This window comes from Lemur catta, chromosome 10 (genome assembly GCF_020740605.2).
Source record: "Lemur catta isolate mLemCat1 chromosome 10, mLemCat1.pri, whole genome shotgun sequence".
In the NCBI taxonomy this organism is placed as follows: Eukaryota; Metazoa; Chordata; class Mammalia; order Primates; family Lemuridae; genus Lemur; species Lemur catta.
In genome coordinates, this window is record NC_059137.1 from 87,958,837 (window position 1) to 87,978,217 (window position 19,381).

The window sequence follows — 19,381 nt, forward strand, 5'->3', positions numbered from 1 at the left end:
GACAACTCTTATGAAAAACACATTTCATCAGATTGATGAAGGAATCTACTGCTCTCTGCATGTGAGTTTCTCCACCCAATTTTCTCTATCCAATTACTTGCTTACAGCTATTACAAAATTTGCTGGGCCTACCACTGTTACCATTAATAAAGTCTTAGGAAGTATTTGAGGGAAATTGCTACTCAGTGTTACTGTGCTGGGGGTTTGATAAAAAACATTCATATCCCACCTTACAGAACAAAGAAACGATAATGGAAAGACTGGTGGTGAAGCTATCCTGGCAGGAAATTTATTGGTGGTGCAGTCACAGCACCACCTCCCAAGGGGCCACCCCTGAAGCTACTAAAGCTGTACAAACTGTCTAGAAAAGTTTCCCCTAGAATGGAGGTGATGGAGCAGGTGGTCTCATAATGATTCACTGCCTTATTACCTTGTAACAAATAGGGACATAAATGGGCCAGATGTATAAAACAATTGATGTTTATTTTTTAAATAACTTGGCCCACCCATGAGAATCCCATGTATGAGTGGCCCATAGTTTAAGATCTAATTTGGTGCACAGCTAAATTAATTTTTTTGCAAATTGCCAAAAGCACCTGTGAAACCTATCCCATGCCCATGGAAACACACCAATGCTACTTCCCTATCAGCAATCAGCAGGAAATTCAATCACCAATGCACACCAATCTGAGTAGGAAGGACCATTCAATTTTCCACCAAACCAAACATGTATGTGGCCTTAGCCACAGAAATACATAGCCATATATATCTAACTGCATGCTGAGATTGATTCTGACAACCTGATCTTGGTACACATAGCCTAACACCTCTCCCCTGGCAATACTCTTCCATAAACTTTTCTTAACAAGATGAGCCTAGTCCCCTAACCGTCGACATCCAACAACATTGACATTCCACAAATTTGTGTTAGGCTCATCTCACACAGTTACATAGGAAGTTTTGGGATGAGCCCATACCAACTGAGTTGATCTAGATGCTGAATACAAGGTAGATAACTCACAAACTTGTTTGACTGTAGTACTGTATGCTCCTATTCACACCATTTGGAATTGCACTAAGTCATACAAACTTACCTTCAAAGAATACAATGCAGGCAGCAGGGGGACCCTGGTGGCCTGAAAGAACCAAATGGCTTCCCCATCACAAACTTCCCCAGTCCAACCCTGGACAACATTTTTTGTACTAGAGTTTGGCTCAACAATCCAGTAGATTTTTACTCAGCAGTGGAACCCCACTTCAACCCCCCAAATACTTGTCGTCACAAACCACACTAGCCACAAATTTCCAATTCCATAAAGAATTTTCCCAATAGTCCTCCTGGTACTAATAACCCTAGGATTACTAACCTGGGGACAGTAGCAACAGCACATATGTGGCACATAACACAACAATTAAAAAAACCACATACAACCATGTCCCCAAGGAATTATCCACACAAACTAAACAAATGGCCCAAGGACTGAAACTCTTGGTGCAATCTCAGTGTACTTTAGGGACTGTGGTATTAGATAACTGCAGAGCCCTAGATCACTAATTGGCTACTGGGGGCAGAGGGAGGTCCATGTACTAGCTGACACGTCTTTCTGCATGTGGGTAGAATAATACTAACCAGGTTTTACCAATAGCCAAGGACATGTATCAAAGGGGCCATGATATCACTCTATTGACTAAGCAGACTGAACAAGTCAAAAGCTTCTCCTTTTTTTATCCATTCTCCTGCTTTCCCCCACTAAGTGAACTAACTGGCTGCAAACAGGCTTTGAAATTCTAGTTTGTGCACTTGTAGAATTCTATTCTTTAGAATGCTTAATTACTGGCTTCAGACTCAGGCATTGAGAAATAATGTACAATTTAGATTATAAAACAACATAGGGCTATGGAGATGTGTTATTACATTAAGGAGCCAAAAAATGGCCCAAGAATATTGGCCCCTATGTTGTTTACTTCTTTTTTAGCAGGCTGAAACTATTAGCTCAAAGCCTCCTGCCATCAAACTCAAATTTTCACATCCAACTGCATTAATTATAACCCAAATAAATATTTTTTTAGCCAGTTAGAGCCTTCCTGCTTTGCATACCCCAAAAAACTATAGGCAGTGTCTGCTAGTCATAGATAAAACAAACCCTGGGGACATAAAAGACCTCAAACTATGGCTGCTCTTCAGAGCTCTCCAACCCAGACACTCCCTATTACGGGTTGAGTTGTGTCCCTTAAAATTTATATGTTGAAGCCCTAACCCCTAGAACCTCAGAATGTGACTGTATTTGGAAATGATGTCTGTAAGAAGGTAGTTAAGTTAAAATGGGGTCCTTAGAGTGGGCCCTAATCCAATCTGACCAAGTCCTTATAAGAAGAGGAGATTATGACACAAACACAGAGGGAAGACCATGTGACAACATGGGGCGAAGACAGCCATCTGCAAACCAAGGAGAGAGGCCTCAAGAAAAACCAACCCTGCTGACAACTTGATCTCAGACTTCCAGCCTCCAGACTGTGAGAAATTAAGTTTTTATTGGTTAAGCAGCCTAGTTTGTGGTATTTTGTTATGAGCAGCATTGCCTAGACACATAAGGCCCCTCTCTGATTCTCCTACCCTCCAGCTGCTCCCTTGCCCTGTCCCTTCTGGGTTCTGGGTGGTAGTCTCCAGCCACTACCTCTAAAAGGTTTCCTACGGAGAGGGACTTTCCCTCCATGGCAGCTCATCAAAGCAACACCCACATAAAGATCACTGTGTCTACTGCCACCTTATGGTCATGTCTTTTCCTAGCCTCACACTCATCATGTTGTATCCACAGCTGTATCTTATGCATACTTCTATCTGTATCTACCTATGTCATCTTTTCTTGGATGTACTGAGACACATTTCTGCAGCTGGTGGTTGACGTCTAGTGAAGCAGGGTTTCATATCTGAGATCTAAAAGTAATAACTCATACTATGAGTGTTGAGAGAGTGGCCACAAAGCCACTGATTAACCCAAAAGATCCAGTTCTTGCCTGTTCCCAGAAATAAAACAACTCAACATAATGAGTGCCTACAATGTGTTAGATGCTGTGCTAACAGATTTATACATGATATCACAGGAAGACATCAAATAGTCTTCTGAGTTAAATACTATTATTCCCATTTTACAGTTGGAAAATCTAAGCAACTTAAGGGATATAAATGTTAGGCAACTTGCCTAGTATCAAACAGCAATATCCAGCAGAATTTGATTTGGAATCCAGCTCTATTTGACTGAAGAGCCTAAAAAAGTAATAAAGACATGCAACTTAATTTCAAGGGCTTTTAAGAAATTAGTTGTATTTACTCTGCAAGTCACCCAGCATATATGTGTGTGTGTATATATATAAATATATATAAATAAAATGAGAGACTGCTAAGAATATAATGTACTTAAATAACAAGTATCTTTAAATATTTAAACATGAGTGCAGTAGATATGTCATGGCTAAATAGGAATATATATCTAAGCCCCTAAAGTCATCTTGCTTATGCATTCAGATTGTTGGATCTTTTCTCTAGGATGCTGCAAACACATTTTAAAGTATAACCATGGAGTTTAGTATCAAGGAACTTAAAGTTGGAAAGGCCTTTGGAGATTATCTAGTACAGTTCTTACATTATAGCCTCAGAAAATACTAATCACCATGAATGGAAATGGATTTGCCTAGAGATCCTGGATGTTAGTAGAAGATCTAGGAACAGAACCTGAGCTCTATTATACAGTGATAAAAATAATAATAAAAATAGTAATAATTATAATAAGAGCTATTATAATTTTCAGGGTGGCTGTAATATGCCCTGCATATATATTATCCTATTTAATCTTTAAAACAATATTTTAGTATAGGTATTATTAACTCCATCTTGAATAAAAGAAAAGTTTCTACATCCAGGATCACACAGGTAAATACATGGCAAAACCTAGATTCAAATTAAGTTCTCTTATGGACTCATAATTCTGTGCTTCCCCCACTATTATATTATTTTCATCTTAGTTTTAGCATTTATTTATTAATGTTATTAATTTATTTATTAATATTTATTCATGCTATTAAAACTATAGAAAAATAATTGAAAATGATATCAATGAAAACAAGATTAAGGCAAATATGTATTTCATGATCAATGTCAGAAAGATCTCTAAATAGCTAAGCTTTATTCTTGTCTCAAGGAAAGTTTGCAAGAAAATAATGTGTGCACTGAATATCACCACCTCAAGTTCTAAAGAAATGGGATTATCTGGAAAAATCCAGAGCTTATTCCCTTTTGTAGGAGATATCAGTTGATTTTTTTGTAGACATTCCATTTGTATCCTCAATGTATAGTCTTTTTTCTGTTTCGGCTTGTCCCGGTAGTTGCTTATACTATTTCTTCGGTCATGTATAGATAACAGAATGAGATATGCTCTGTATTGAACCTTTTAGATGAACTCCTCACCTATGGTGGCATGACGCCAGTTGTCCTGTGGAGCTTTACCAAAAACTTCTTCAGGGCTTCTTTTTCTTTATCTATCTCCCTGAGCTGGACATCTAAAGCCTTCTGGAGTTTTTGAATGTGAATCCTGGTCCTCTTCTCCTCTCCAAGGTTGTTCACAAGAGCCTTCCGTATGTACATGTTGTCTCCTGGTTTGAAAGTGCTCTTCCTCCTTACGCAGCCCATGCCACCCTTGTTCAAAATCTGGCTGAGGAGGTTAAAGACAGAACAATAAGGCTGCCTATAAATGTCTCAGTAAAATGATTCTCCTGTGGTTTGGAATATTAGAACCACAGCACCATGGGAACAGAGCCTCACAGAATCTTGCAGCTGAGTGGCATCAGAGAAGCACTTGACAGACTACAATGGCCATCAGGATGCCCACCCTACTGCCATCGTGTTTTTCTACTTAGGCTGAATGGTAAGTATCCTTAGGTCCTCTTAATCAGGACCAGAATGTTTATGGAGAGAAAAAGTAAGTTGAACCAATAATTTGGTTTAGTTTTAGAATGATTCTTTATTCCCTTAAGTGTTACTTAAGTTGCTAAATAATTGAGATTGTGTCATTTGTCTAAGTTTAGGGTTAGACTTAAATTGGATAAGAACTTTTTCATAAAGTTTTCATATAAGAACAGGAAAGAGGAAATATACACACATCTATTCATTTTCATAAAAAGAAGAAATATAAACTAAATATTAATGAGATTATAGAGAAGGGAAGAGGCAAGGAGGATAGGATGGGGCAATAGGAGTAAGGTCGGAGCAACAGGAAGAGGGACACTTTTTTAAGTATATGTATTTTTTTGAGACAAGGTCTGGCTCTGTTGTCCTGGCTAGAGTGCAGTGGTGTCATTATAGCTCACTGTAACCTCAAACTCCTGGGCTCAAGGGATCCTCCTGCCTCAGCCTCCTGAGAAGATGGGACTATAGGCATGCGCCACTATACCTGGCTTATTTTTCTACTTTTTGTAGAGACAGGGTCACACTATGTTACTCAGGCTGGACTTCTGGTCTCAAGTGATCCTCGCACCTTGGCCTCCCCTTTTAATTATTCTTACATTTATAAATATGCTAATTGTTCATGTGCTCAAAAATAATTATATTCAAGGAGGACTGGGGGAGGTGGTATCCCAAACTAATCTATGTGTACTGAGCAAAGAAGTCAATATATTGTAGATAAGGAGGGCCAGGTTCTTTCTGTTGGAGAAAGAGCTACAAAAAACGAGGAAGGCTATAATATACCCTGTGGTGATGAACTAGAATTGGAGGTATCAGTATGAATTTATGATTCTATGAATCAGTATAAATCCATAGTTCTATGAATCAGTATAAATTTGTGGTTATATAAATTAGTATGAATTTATGGTTATAGGAGTTGGTAGGAATCTGTAGTTCTATAAATCAGTATAAATCCATGATTACATGAATAAGTATGAATCAATGGTTCTATGAATCAGTCTCTGGACTTCAAAGATAGATACCTTACACACTTGAGATGTTGTGACTCTCTCCATCAGAGATTGAGCCCCATTTATTCATGGCTTCAAAACTGTCCCTGGAAAATGCAAAAGACAGGTTTTTTTATGTCTCCTCTTTGGGTTTTATCTATGACTCACCTAAGTCTTGATTCTGTTATTTTATTCCCTTTAAACTCATTATAGGCAGACACATGTAAAATTCTTCCAGTCCTCTTTAATCAGGAGTAGAAAATCTGAGCATTGTGAAATGTTCTTAATATATAGGAAGGCATATTTTTCTTCTGATAGGAGAATTTTATTAATTTTCAACTGTCAACTATGGCCTTTAGAAATCACTAAAAGATTTAGCAAAACTAACATAATGAGCAGCACTTTATTGTTTACAACAACATAATGGCAGGAAAGGATTATCACTGCTATTTTACATGTGAAGAAACTGAGGCTCAGAAAGTTGAAGAACTCTGTTTGAAACTGAGCTAGAAGTGGGGCCAAGATGGTGGACTAGAAACAGCCTGTGCATGACACTCTCAAGAAGAGGACTGAAAGTTGTAAATGGATGTTCACCTATAGATGGATTGTCTTAGAGCATTGTGAATCATCAGAAAAGTGACTGGAGACACCAAAGTGAAGGAGACTAAACTGGGGTGAACTGCTTGACAGGATCAGAGGTACCTGGGGAATCCCCCTGCATGTGGGGAAGTGACAGAGGAGAGAACCCTGGAGCTCCATACTCCCCCTACAGACACTAAAGCCAGAGCTGTGAGAGGGCTCCTCCACCACTGCAGGCCTCCGGACTAAAGCAGGGAGCTGCCTGGAGACTGTGCAGCATCACTGCACTGGGCAGCAGGTACAGCAGGGTCCCCACACCAACAAAGAAACACTGGATTTAAACAAAACTCTAGAACAAATGGACCTAACAGAAACTTACAGAACATTCTACCCCCAAACTGCAGAATATACATTCTTCTCATTAGCACATGGAACATTTTCTAAGACAGATCTTATGTTAGGACACAAAACAAATCTCAGTAAATTTTTAAAAATCTATATTATGCCATATATCTTCACAGACCACAGTGGAATAAAATTAGATTAATTCCAAGAGGAACTCTCAAAACTATACAAATGTATATAAATTAAATAACCTGCTGCTGAATGATCCCTGGCTCAATGACAAAAATCAAGATTTAAATCAAAAGATTTTTTGGATTGTATAGCAAAAGTGAGACATGCTACCAAAATCTCTGGGCTACAGAAAAAGCACTGCTAAGAGGGAATTTCATAGCACTAAATGCCTACATTGAAAAGACAGAAACATCACAAATTAACACCTTAATAACTAGGGGGGAAAAAAAAAAGAAGAAGAAGCCAAACCCAAACCCAGCAGAAGAAAAAAATTGACAAAGATCAGAGCAGAACTAAATGAAATTGAAATGAAAAATACAAAGAATCAATGAAATGACAAGTTGGTTCTTTGAAAAGGTAAACAAAATTGATAGACCACTAGCTAAATTAACCAGAAATAGAAGAGAAAGGATTCAAGCAAACTCAAATCAGAAATGAAAAATGAGACATTACAGCTGATACCACAGAAATACAAAATATCATCTGAGACTACTATGAAAACCTCTATGCACACAAACTAGAAAATCTAGAGGAAATGGATAAATTTTTGGAATCACACAACTTCCCAAACTTGAATTAAGAAGAAATAGAAATCCTGAATAGACCAATAACAGTAGTGAGATAGAAATAAAAAAGCTCCCAACAACAAAAAAAGCCCAGGGCCAGATCGATCTATAACTGAATTCTACCAGACCTCCAAGGAAGAACTGGCACCTATTCTACTGAAACTGTTCATAACATTGAGAAAGAGGGAGTTCTCCTTAACTCATTCTATGAAGCCGGTATCATCCTGATACCAAAGCCAGGAAAGGATACAATAACAAAAGAAAATTATAGAACAAAATCCCTCATGAACATAGATACAAAAATACTCAAGAAAATACCACCAAACCGAATCCAACAGCACATCAAAAAGATAATCCATCACAATCAAGGGGGTTTTATCCAGGGATACAAGGATGGTTCAACATACATAAATCAATAAATGTTATTTACCACATAAACAGAAATAAAAACAAATACCACAAAATCATTTTAATATATGCAGAAAAAGCATTTGGTAACACCTAGCACCATTTTATGATAAAACCCCTCAGCAAACTAGGTACAGAAGAAATATACCTCAAAATAATAAAAGCCATATATGACAAACCCACAGCCAATAGCATATCATACTGAATTGGGAAAAGCTAAAAGCATTCCCCCTAAGATCTGGAACAAGGCAAGGATGCCACTGTCACCACTTCTATTCAACATAGTACTGGAAGTTCTAGCCACAGCAATCAGCCAAGAGTAAGAAATAAAGGGCATCCAAATTAGGAAAGAGGAGATCAAACTATCCCTGTTTGCTGACAATATCATCTTACACTCAGAAAACTCTAAAGACTCCTCCAAAAGACTTCTAGAATTGACAAATACAATTAAGTAAAGTCTCAGGTTACAAAATTGATGTATACAAATCTTTAGAATTTCTACTAAAAACAGTCAGGATGAGAGTCAAATCAAGAACTCAATACCACTTACAATAGCTAAAAAGAAAATAAAATATCTAAGAATATACCTGCCGGGCGTGGTGACTCACGCCTGTAATCCTAGCCCTCTGGGAGGCCGAGGCGGGTGGATCGCTCGAGGTCAGGAGTTCAAGACCAGCCTGAGCGAGACCCCGTCTCTACTAAAAATAGAAATAAAAATTATCTGGACAACTAAAAATATATATTAAAAAAATTAGCCGGGCATGGTGGCTCATGCCTGTAGTCCCAGCTACTTGGGAGGCTGAGGCAGTAGGATTGGTTAAGCCCAGGAGTTTGAGGTTGCCATGAGATAGGCTGACCCCACGGCACTCACTCTAGCCCGGGCAACAAGGTGAGACTCTGTCTCAAAAAAAAAAAAAAAAAAAAGGAATATAGCTAAACAAGGAGGTGAAAGATCTCTACAAAAAGAACTACAAAACACTGGTGAAAAAAATCAGAGATAAAACAAGCAAATGGAAAAACATCCCATGCCCATGGATTAAAAGAAACAACATCATTAAAATGCCAATACTACTCAAAGTGATTTACAGAATTCAATGCAATTCCCATCAAAATACCAATGACATTTTTCACAGATCTAGAAAAAACAATCCTAAACTTCATATGGAATCAGAAAAGAGCCTGAATAGCCAGAGCAATCCTAAGCATAAAGAACAAATCTGGAAGCATCACATTATCTGACTTCAAATTATACTACAAGGCTATAGCAACCAAAACAGCATGGTACTGGTATAAAGGTAGACACACAGACCAGTGGAAGAGAATAGAGAATCCAGGAATAAAGCCATATACTAAGAGCTACAACCAACTGATTTTTAACAAAGCAGACAAAAACATACACTTGGGAAAGGACATCCTATTCAATAAATGGTGCTGGGAAAAATGGATAGCCACAAGCAGAAGAATGAAACTGGATCTTACCTCTTGCCATATGCAAAAATTAACTCAAGATAGATTAAATACTTAAATATATGACCTGTAACCATAAAAATTCTAGAAGAAAACACAGAAAAAATTCTTCTGGACATAAGCCTAGGCAAAGAATTATATGATTAAGACCCAAAAGCAAATACAGCAACAACAAAAATAAATGGGACTTAATAATTTTCTGCACAGCAGAGGAAATAATCAACAGAGTAAATAGACAACCTACATAATGGGAGAAAATATTCACAAACGATATGTCCAACAAATGACTAACATCCAGACTCTACAAAGAACTCAAATCAGCAAGAAAAGTGGGAAAAAGACACAGATTTTTCCTCAGAAGAAGATAGACAAATGACCAATGTATGAAAAAAAGCTCAACATCACTAATCATCAGGGAAATGTAGAATGTTTATTGCAGCACAATTCATAATAGCAAAGATATGAAATCAACCTAAGTGCCCATCAATTCATGAGTGGGTGAAGAAAATGTGGTGTGTATTAAATCTATGCTATGGAGTACCATTCAGCCATGAAAAGGAATGAAATAATGTCATTTGCAGCAACTTGGATGGAAGGAACTAGAGACTATTATCCCAAGTGAAGTATCTCAGGAATGGAAAAACAAAGACTATATATTCTCACTTATAAGTGGGATCTAAACAATCTATCAGGTATAGCACACACTAGTCTGGTGATGGGTGCACTAAAAGCCTGACTTTAGCATTGCACAATTCACTCCTATAACAAAAAACACTTGTACCACCTTAATCTATTCAAATAAAAAAAACTGAGCTAGAAGTATTGACGACAGGAGAACTGCCAAACTCTTGGCACAAAACAACTCTGTCCAAACCTCTACACTAAGAGATGATTAAACTCTAGTGTGGCTTCTAGCAGGTTGAGGCCACATCTTTAGGACGACCCCTGTAGTCTCATTAAAATGGCTGCCTGAGAAAGTTCAAGGCTGCCAGGAGAATTGACTGTTCTAGTCAACACCTGACATAGGTTCCTGACCTCCCTTTCTTAGAGGAGTTACTGAAAAGGGTAAAAAGAAAAAATATATACTTACAATTGTAAACATGTATCTCCTACAACTCAGGGGTGTCTTTCTCAAGGATCTGTTCCTTTGAAATATAATCATGAGGAAGGATAAGGCCTCTGTCTTCCAGTGTCTGTGGGAGGACAGACTCCTAACTTTGATAACTGCCAGCTCGCACACATGGCTGCCTCATCACATTTACACTGACCAACCCTTTGTAGTTTTTCACTGCCCTGGCTGTACTGAGTCCCAGCTCATGCCCTCCCTACTCCCTCATTCTCTCTTTACAACACCCAGGCACTTTTGCACAAGTGGGAATGGAGCTCAGCTATTCCCCCTACTATCAGTAGTTACTGAATAAAATCTTTTTTCACTTCCTTATGTCCAGCTGTGTTTATCTTTGACAGGTATAATTGAAACCCTGTTCCTCAGCCATCTAACTCTACTTGACTCCTTATAGTCACTATCCTGTCTCTCGTAAAAGATTAGGGTTCTTCATATCCCATAGTCCATAAATGAGGCAACTTTTGGGTATGTAGCAGAATCTGCTTGTCCTAGAAGGGATCTGTCCAAACTCTGGGGTTCCTCACTCCATATCCCAACCCAAACCTGGCTCAGCTACAGTTCTGCCCTATTCTGTGACACTTTGAGGGACAGGAATCTGAGCTGAGCAAGGCCAAGTGCTGGAACTATGATCTTGTGAGGTATCTCAGGAATGGAAAAACAAACTCAGCTTCAGACTGGTCTGTGTGCAGTGGGCCCAGATTAGAGCCATACGGCTGGGTTAGTTAGACTATGTTTCTAGGACCTCAGGGGTTTTGTGCTGGATCTTCAGGGGGTCAGGGCACTGCTAGAACACAATCCAGCTGTGTTAAACATCAGGCCAGGGCTCTTTGCCAGCAGAGTACAGGGAGACAGCTGGGTAGGAGAGGAAAACTCTTGGTCAGAAGTATGCATGCTGTAACATTTGGAACTGAAGGTGACTAAAGGTGACTCATTACGGGCTCCACAAAAAAAATCTAAGGATGGCTTTGGACCTCCGTAGAGCATGAACCTGAAGGTTCAACTCAATCTTTTCTAGTTCTTATTGGGCCGAGATATTCCACCTGATGTACAAAGTTCCATGTTGAACAAGAAAATAAATTTTAAAATAATGTTTTAAATGTTGAACAGATAAGAAGGGTCTAAGATCTCTGTGGACTTATTTTAAACCACTGCCTCTGTAGAAAGCAAGTAGAATTGGGTGGAGACTTCATGAATGGGAAAAAACACAGTAGTCACTCAGTGGGCCAAAGGGAGGTTGAACCCTGAGGAATGCCAGTCAAAGCAGCTTGCGCAACCTCTCTCAATACTATATTTTCCATGTCCAAATGGCAGTACAGAAACAGAAATGAGAGAGTAACAGTGAATTCCACAGCAGAGAAGGGTAGAATGAGGTGGAAAGAATGATGTATGGCAGGAGGATGGGAACCAAGATCATAGATTCCAAACAGGTACCAGGGAACACCTTTCAACAATTCCCGATGTATGAATCAGGGGCAGATATGGCAGCTAAAAGGGGTCCAGATAGCCTGGACAATCTCTACCTTGGGTAATCATTGGTATGGAAAACAGATGGGTGTCACCTCCTGTGGAAATATTCTTCACAGACCTGATATAGATGTGAATTATGTCCTGAGATTGGCTCCTCTGAGACACCCTGACCACTGCCCAGCTTTGGCAGACATTTGGACAGAAGCCATGGACTGGGAGGATCTAGGCTGCTCTCTCACAAGCCATGAAATCTAATATTTGCTGTTCTTCACCTGCATCCTAGTCTCATGGCCTGTGTCTCCTGACCAGGGAACCGTTCTTTTCCCACAAGCCACCAGCAATTCCATTATTGGGCATATACCCAGAAGAACAAAAGTCATTCTTTAACAAAGACACCTGTACCCGAATGTTTATAGCAGCACAATTCACAATCGCAAAGATGTGGAAACAACCCAAGTGCCCATCAATCCACGAATGGATTAGTAAACTGTGGTATATGTATACCATGGAGTACTACTCAGCTATAAGAAATAACGATGATACGACATCTCTTTGGTTCTCCTGGAGAGAGCTGGAACCCATTATACTAAGTGAAGTATCCAAAGAATGGAAAAACAAGCATCACATGTACTCACCAGAAAACTGGTTTCCCTGATCATCACCTAAATGTACATCAGGGAAGGATACCAATTGGATATCAGACTGGGATGGGGGGGGTGGGGGCAGGGGATGGGTGTATGCCTACATGACGAGTGCATTGCGCACCCTCTGGGGAATGGTCATGCTTGAGGGTGCAGACCCGGGGAGGTGGGGGGGGGAGGGGATCGAGGTATGAATACATGGCGAGTGCCAGGCGCACTGTCTGGAGAGTGGGAGCGGACGCGCTTGGGACTCTGACTCGGGGGGATGGGCGGGACAGGGACAATGTATATGACCTGAACTTATGTACCCCCATGATGAGCTGAAATAAAAATAAAAATAAAAATAAAAATAAAAAAAAATAAATAATAAAAAAAAATAAATAAATAAAATTGAGAAAAAGTTAAAAAAAAAAAAAAAAGAAACATGGGCGATGGAAAGAAGTACATCTGACAGTGCGTCTCAGGATCTACAGCCTTGTTCTTTGTCATCTTCCTTTGTTCTCTGTGACCTCATTCAAGTGCTTTCAAGAAAGAGTTGTTAATGTCAGGCCATTTGATCTCTGGGCTCCAGCTTGGACCACTGCTCCCTGCTCACCGTGCCTGCCTCATTTGTCCTTATTCTTCAAACTAGACCTAACGATGACTTTCTTAGAAGACTTTCTCCATGGAACCCACACTTATATTTAATAATTAATTCTCCTTGTTAAACTCTCACACAGCACCTTCTGTTTTTCCTTTATAAAACCCATCATATATTGTGATTGTATGCATGTTTGTGATTATTAATTTGTTTCCTTCTCTTTCACCACAAACTTCATGATGGCAAAACTAACGTTTTTTTTTTTTTTTTTTTTTTTTTGTGGTCTGGAATTCCAGCACATAGCTTAGTACCAAACTAGGCTTAAAAAGTCTATAATAATCAAGGTACATACATAATATTTTAACTGAGCCTCAGATGGGAAACAATGTGCCTGAGGTCACTCAGCACATAAGTCACTCAGCACATAAGTCGACAGGTAGATGATGTAAACATGTTTGTCACTCATTTTGAGGACAAGTGTGAGAACCACATCTGGGAAGTGCTGTGATCATGCTTCCTAAACATAAAGGTGGCAAGGGGAAATGTTATAAAATAATATAACAAACCTAATCATCCCAAGAGTGATAGGCCCATACATCCTTGAGATCCAAGCAAGGCTAATTTGATTAGTCTGACTTTGTGAAGTAGGATTTACATCTCTAACTGTAGTTTTCTAAATATCACTTAAAATCCCATGGTTGTGTATATTTGATACACATTTTTTGTTTGGGTCCTAGATATGTGATAATATAAATTTTTAAGGGGATAAAAAATTTTAATTCTCTTATGTTATGCTCCATAGCATAATTATAAACGTTCTCAGAAAAATATACAAATTTAAAACTTTTAAATAATCTTGATCAATGAAAATATTCAGTTTTAACTTTTCCATTTATCTGTCAATTAAGTAGTTTTAGAAAATAGAGAATTTTAACCTTCTCTGAATAGCCTCAGCACAAACAGAATGCGATCGGAAGGTGAAAATCCTCTGTCATAATTGATGAACTGGAGAACCTTTCAAATCAGACAAAACTCAGAACTCCAAGCAGAAGTATGACTTCGGCACCTTTATTATCTGAGAGCAATCAGGAGTTGTCACTTCTGAGATTGAAAACACAGCAATGCCCTATTGCATATGTTTACGTATTCAAACCTAAATCACAGAGGAGCCGGACTGAGCACAGGCATGGCAGCTTTTCCAAGATTAGATTTACCTTTGTCCAGTCTTTGCTTTACGTGGTTGGTAATAGAACAAATCACTTGCTTGTTTCCCCAGCAGTGATTATGTCCCTTCTGTCTGCAGCTACATCTCCAAAGCCAGACATGCTAAATGTACAGTGTGTGGTGTCAAACAACTGGACACAGTTTTCTGGTAATGTGCTCTTTGACGTGGTATGGCAACAAATGGAGTAAATCTTGCCTCATCATTCTAGGTGTACTAGATTCCGGTTGGCAAGTCCAGAATAAGTACATGAGCCCTATTAGGAAAAGACTAACTTTACTGTCTCCTATGGTTCAGAAACCAACACACATTTCACCTGGCATTGTGGAGTAAGAGTAGTGACAAGCCCATCCATCTTTCCTAATCTTCAGCAGAGCATAAGTTATTTTGGAGGTAAAGATAGAAAATACATACACCAGTAAAAAATTTTAAACTAAACAATGCAAGAGTATGCTGGGGAAAATCATGAATTCAGATTGTGGCTAGTTTGAGATGAAAACCTGAATCTTTCAGGGTTAATTCCTGCAAGCAATTAAAATCATCTGTGGATAACTTATACAAAAATGGAATTTATTCAAATAGACACAGAACTAAAAGTAGTAGGAAGATAGAAGAATGGGTTTATAAAAAAGGGTAAAAACCAAAAGAGCTCCAGAAACAAGGTAATATAGGAAATCCACGTATAGCTAAGCCACACAGTTTGCATATCACTACACTGTTGCAGTGAGGAAAGCTTCCAAGTTGAAGAGTTAGTACATGTGGATGGGATGAGAGGAGAGGAGACCATGTCAAACATTATAAAAGGAAAGCCCTTAGTCAGCAAGGAGTTTGATATGTTTCAGGAACTTTCACAAAGCCAGAGTAGCTCCAGTAAATGATGGAGAAAGTGTATGTCAAGATAAGGACGAAAGTCAGAATGTGTCAAGTCATGCAGAAGATTGTAGGATAAAATCTACATTTTTATCCTTAAGATAAACAGCAAAGAAAATATATTGAGTATTTCTTACAAGGGAGAGAAAGAATTAGTCTGTGCATGTGTGTTTTAAGTTCATCCTTACTGATATTTGGAGAATGGATTTAAAAGCACAACAGTGAAAAAAGAAAAACCCCCAAGCAAAGCATTTTTAGAGAGTATATTCAATAATAGTAGGTGTGGCCTAGAAAGAAATTAGTGGAATTATTCCCAAACTGCAGTTTTCATAGAACAGGAGATACAAAAAGAAGAGCTTGTGGTCTGTGAAACTGTAAAAATTCTTAGGTTAAAAAGGGAACTACAAAAATTTTCAAAAGCTATTACAATTTGTTTTCCTCACAATCTAATGCCTTAAGACTACAGTGAAAACTTTCTACTAAAAAGCATTTAAAATTTTTGGTTAAAAAATAATAAACAAACTTTTATAAACCCATGGTTAAGCTGCTAGGAATAGAAAGAAAATCCTCAAAGGCTACAAATATGAAAATGTGAATCCATGAAAATAAGCAAAAACTGAAGAATGCATTTTACTTCAGTGCCTACAGCAGAACTTTAAAAAACAACAGTACAAACAGACACAGTACAAACATTAGAGGCCTATGTGAGACTGGAATTGAAATCAGAGATCTGCATGGATTCAGGTGGCCCAGAAAGTTGTCACCTTTTATAGATGAATGAGAAACATTCCCTCCTGAGACTTGCCAACAACTGGCACATGTCCCAGCAAGGCCCCAGTAGGGTACAGATGGTACACTCCAGGCAATGGAGGAGGGTTTAATACAGGAAATATTAACTGTGTGAGTGGGGGAAGGAAAAGCACAAGCAAGGGATAGTGACATACCTAGGGCTCATAACTATAGAGCTGTTGCTAACCCAAGACCAAGGTGACAAGTGACAGAAAGGGCTCTGACAATGTAGAAGGTAAACAACATTGTGGAGAAGATTACCTTTGAGAGGAACCAAGACCTCCTCTAAGAGACAGAGTCAGCCTAAGGCAACCCTCCTGGTCAGTTCAACCCAAATGTAAATTATTAGGGCATGCCAGTTTCTTGCCATCCTGTTCCTCAGGTCCCATCAGGGTTGATGATACCACAGGATACTGTTGGACCTCTGTGATGTTACTGCAGGATGTCAAGATAATCAAGGTCCCTGTGAACTCTACGGTGACAGCAGAAAAGTTAACATAGACTCTGGCAAGGCAACCAATGTCCACTTCTATTTTTCCATGAAAAAGCCAACAGCTCACAAGCCACCTTCTTAGTGGGAGTGAAAAAGAATGCAATCACCAGCTCAAGACCACATACCAAGTGCCAGAGTTTGGTAGATACCGTCTAGCAAAGACATAACATTCAGCACAGCAGCTACCAATTTAGGCTACCAGTGTTTAAGGATACAGCAGTCCACTGTCATCCAATACCATCCTTCTGGTTTTGCAAGGCTCACATAGGCGACTGAAAAAAGAATATGATGGAGACTACCACTACCGCATCTTTTATGACTCGTCTGGCATTAATCTCTAAAATTCCTCCCAAAATGCATTATTCCTTGTGAATTATTATTTTGGCTAAGATAGTTTCCAGGGTTTCCACTTGGTTCCTTCTATCACAATAGGTCCTACTCCCCAAGTCAAAGGATCTGTGTGAGAATTCTGCCACATCTACCCCACGTCTATTCCTGCTATACATGATGGAGTTGGGGCTATAGTCACCGATTAGGTTTGTGGATTCTTTCATATTACTGTGAAATGGGTTTGAGCCCAAACTTCCTTTCTCTTCTGTCTCCATAAGACCCCAACCCCACTTTAACTGGATAACCATGATTTTCTGTTCCCTTGAGTGTCATCTGAGACTTCAGTTCTAAGAGTCCTCAAAGACTCTTCATACTCCCCTTTCTCCAGTGCACAGTAACCCTGCCAAACAGCTAAGGGAACCTTTGGGAAATAGAATACTTGTTTTATACATATATACATACACTTGTGCTGGTATTAGAATGTTTCACTTCAAACAGATTCAACAGGCCCCTCAATGATTGGTTTATTGCCTGTAAACTGACATGAATTTCTGTACTGTGGGAGGAGCCAGGATCATGCAATTTCAGAAACCCTAGTGTGCTTTACATGTGCCTTGCCCCTAGGGACACCACGACATAGTAGCCACTGTTACAGAACCTACAGGTCAAGAAACTATAGGCACAGGGTAACCACTATTGCATAGTTGCATATTTTGTAATTAAATCCGTCTTCTCTAGTAACTATGTGCTGCCACCTGGTCTCTGCCATTCTGGAATTTCTACATCTCCATTGCTATTGCCATGGCAGTGTCCCTCACTGTCGATTCTGCAGAGTCACCATCAAATATCTCAAAGATGTTAGGACTCCTTAACAGAGCATTCCTTACTGCTTTTAAGAAAGGAGACACCTGGTTGCTTTGGCCAATAGAATGCAGCAGATGTGATGGTGCATCAGTTTGGAATCCAGACTTAAGGAGTCCCGTGTGCTTCCTTCTCTGTCTTGGAACCCGCCCAGCTGCCACATGAACAGGATCAGGCCTCTTGGAGGATGACAGACCACCTGGAGGAGGCAGGAGATGAGTCCCCTCGGCTACAACCAACCTAAACCAGCCAGCCTCGGCCAACCACATGACTGACCACAGTAGCACCACCAGGCCTATTCAGAACCAGCCCGACCTGGCCCAGCTCATCAGAGCCACTCAAGAGCCATCAAGTGTTTGAGGTAGTTGATTACACAGTGATAGCTAATTCATTTTAATAGTACAAAGCCCTAGTAAATATATGCTACCGCAGGCCAAGAGTCATTCCCCACTCTCCTTATTCGGCAGTGATGGAGTCCTAAGTTCTCATAACGATGATGGGTATTGCAGGGAACTTCCTCCAACAAATACCATCTCCTCCTCAGAATAGGACCACAGGTAAACTGACTTGGTCCAGGGAACTAGTCGATGATGACTTGGTCCAGGGAACTAGTCGATGATGTCCAAAACTGCATGGACCCTGATGCTTATAGAGTTTTAGGGGGAACCTCTTTAAGCAAATAATACAAAAGTATAAATACAAAATTATCTCTCTGAGTGAACATTATAAGTAGAAAATAAATCACAATGAATTACATACTTAAGAAGGCCGAAAAATACCACAGAAACATCAAAAAGTACAAAAACCACTATATTTATATTAAGTAACAAACTGATACACTCTTTAATATATTTTCTATGTATCAGTGGCTGCTTAATCTTTGATTAGCTCTCACTATTTATTTATTTCCTTATTAGAGACAGGGTCTTACTCTGTTGCCCAGGCTGGAGTGCAGTGGCACAATCGTAGCTCACTGTAAACTTGGTGATTGGTTTTCATGTGAAAGTAAACTCAAACTTTTCTTTTCTCTAGAGGAAACAGATTCTTTCCATATCATGCTCGACTGCAGTTCACTTCCAGTTATTATGGGTGGCATGGAAAAATTTCATTACCTTCACAGCTCATTATTGGTAAAGTCATGTAAAATTTTAGAAGTGTTGTCAATTTAAGAAAAGCCCTATCAAATTCATTTCATATACGAGCTACAAGATACCAGGGAATTTCTCATAAATGGCACATTTTTCTCTCTTTTAATATGAAACTGTTAGACTTCATTATGATGGCAAATGTCAGATACCCTAAGATAAGGTCCATTATGTTGGGTTTATAAAACATGTGACTTCACAGGCAAATGGACTCACCGTAGTATTTCTACAGGTATTAACCCTACAGACATAGGCATTCTGAGGTGTGTGCACGTGTATCTGTTCTGCATTAACAAATATATTCCTAGGGGTGCA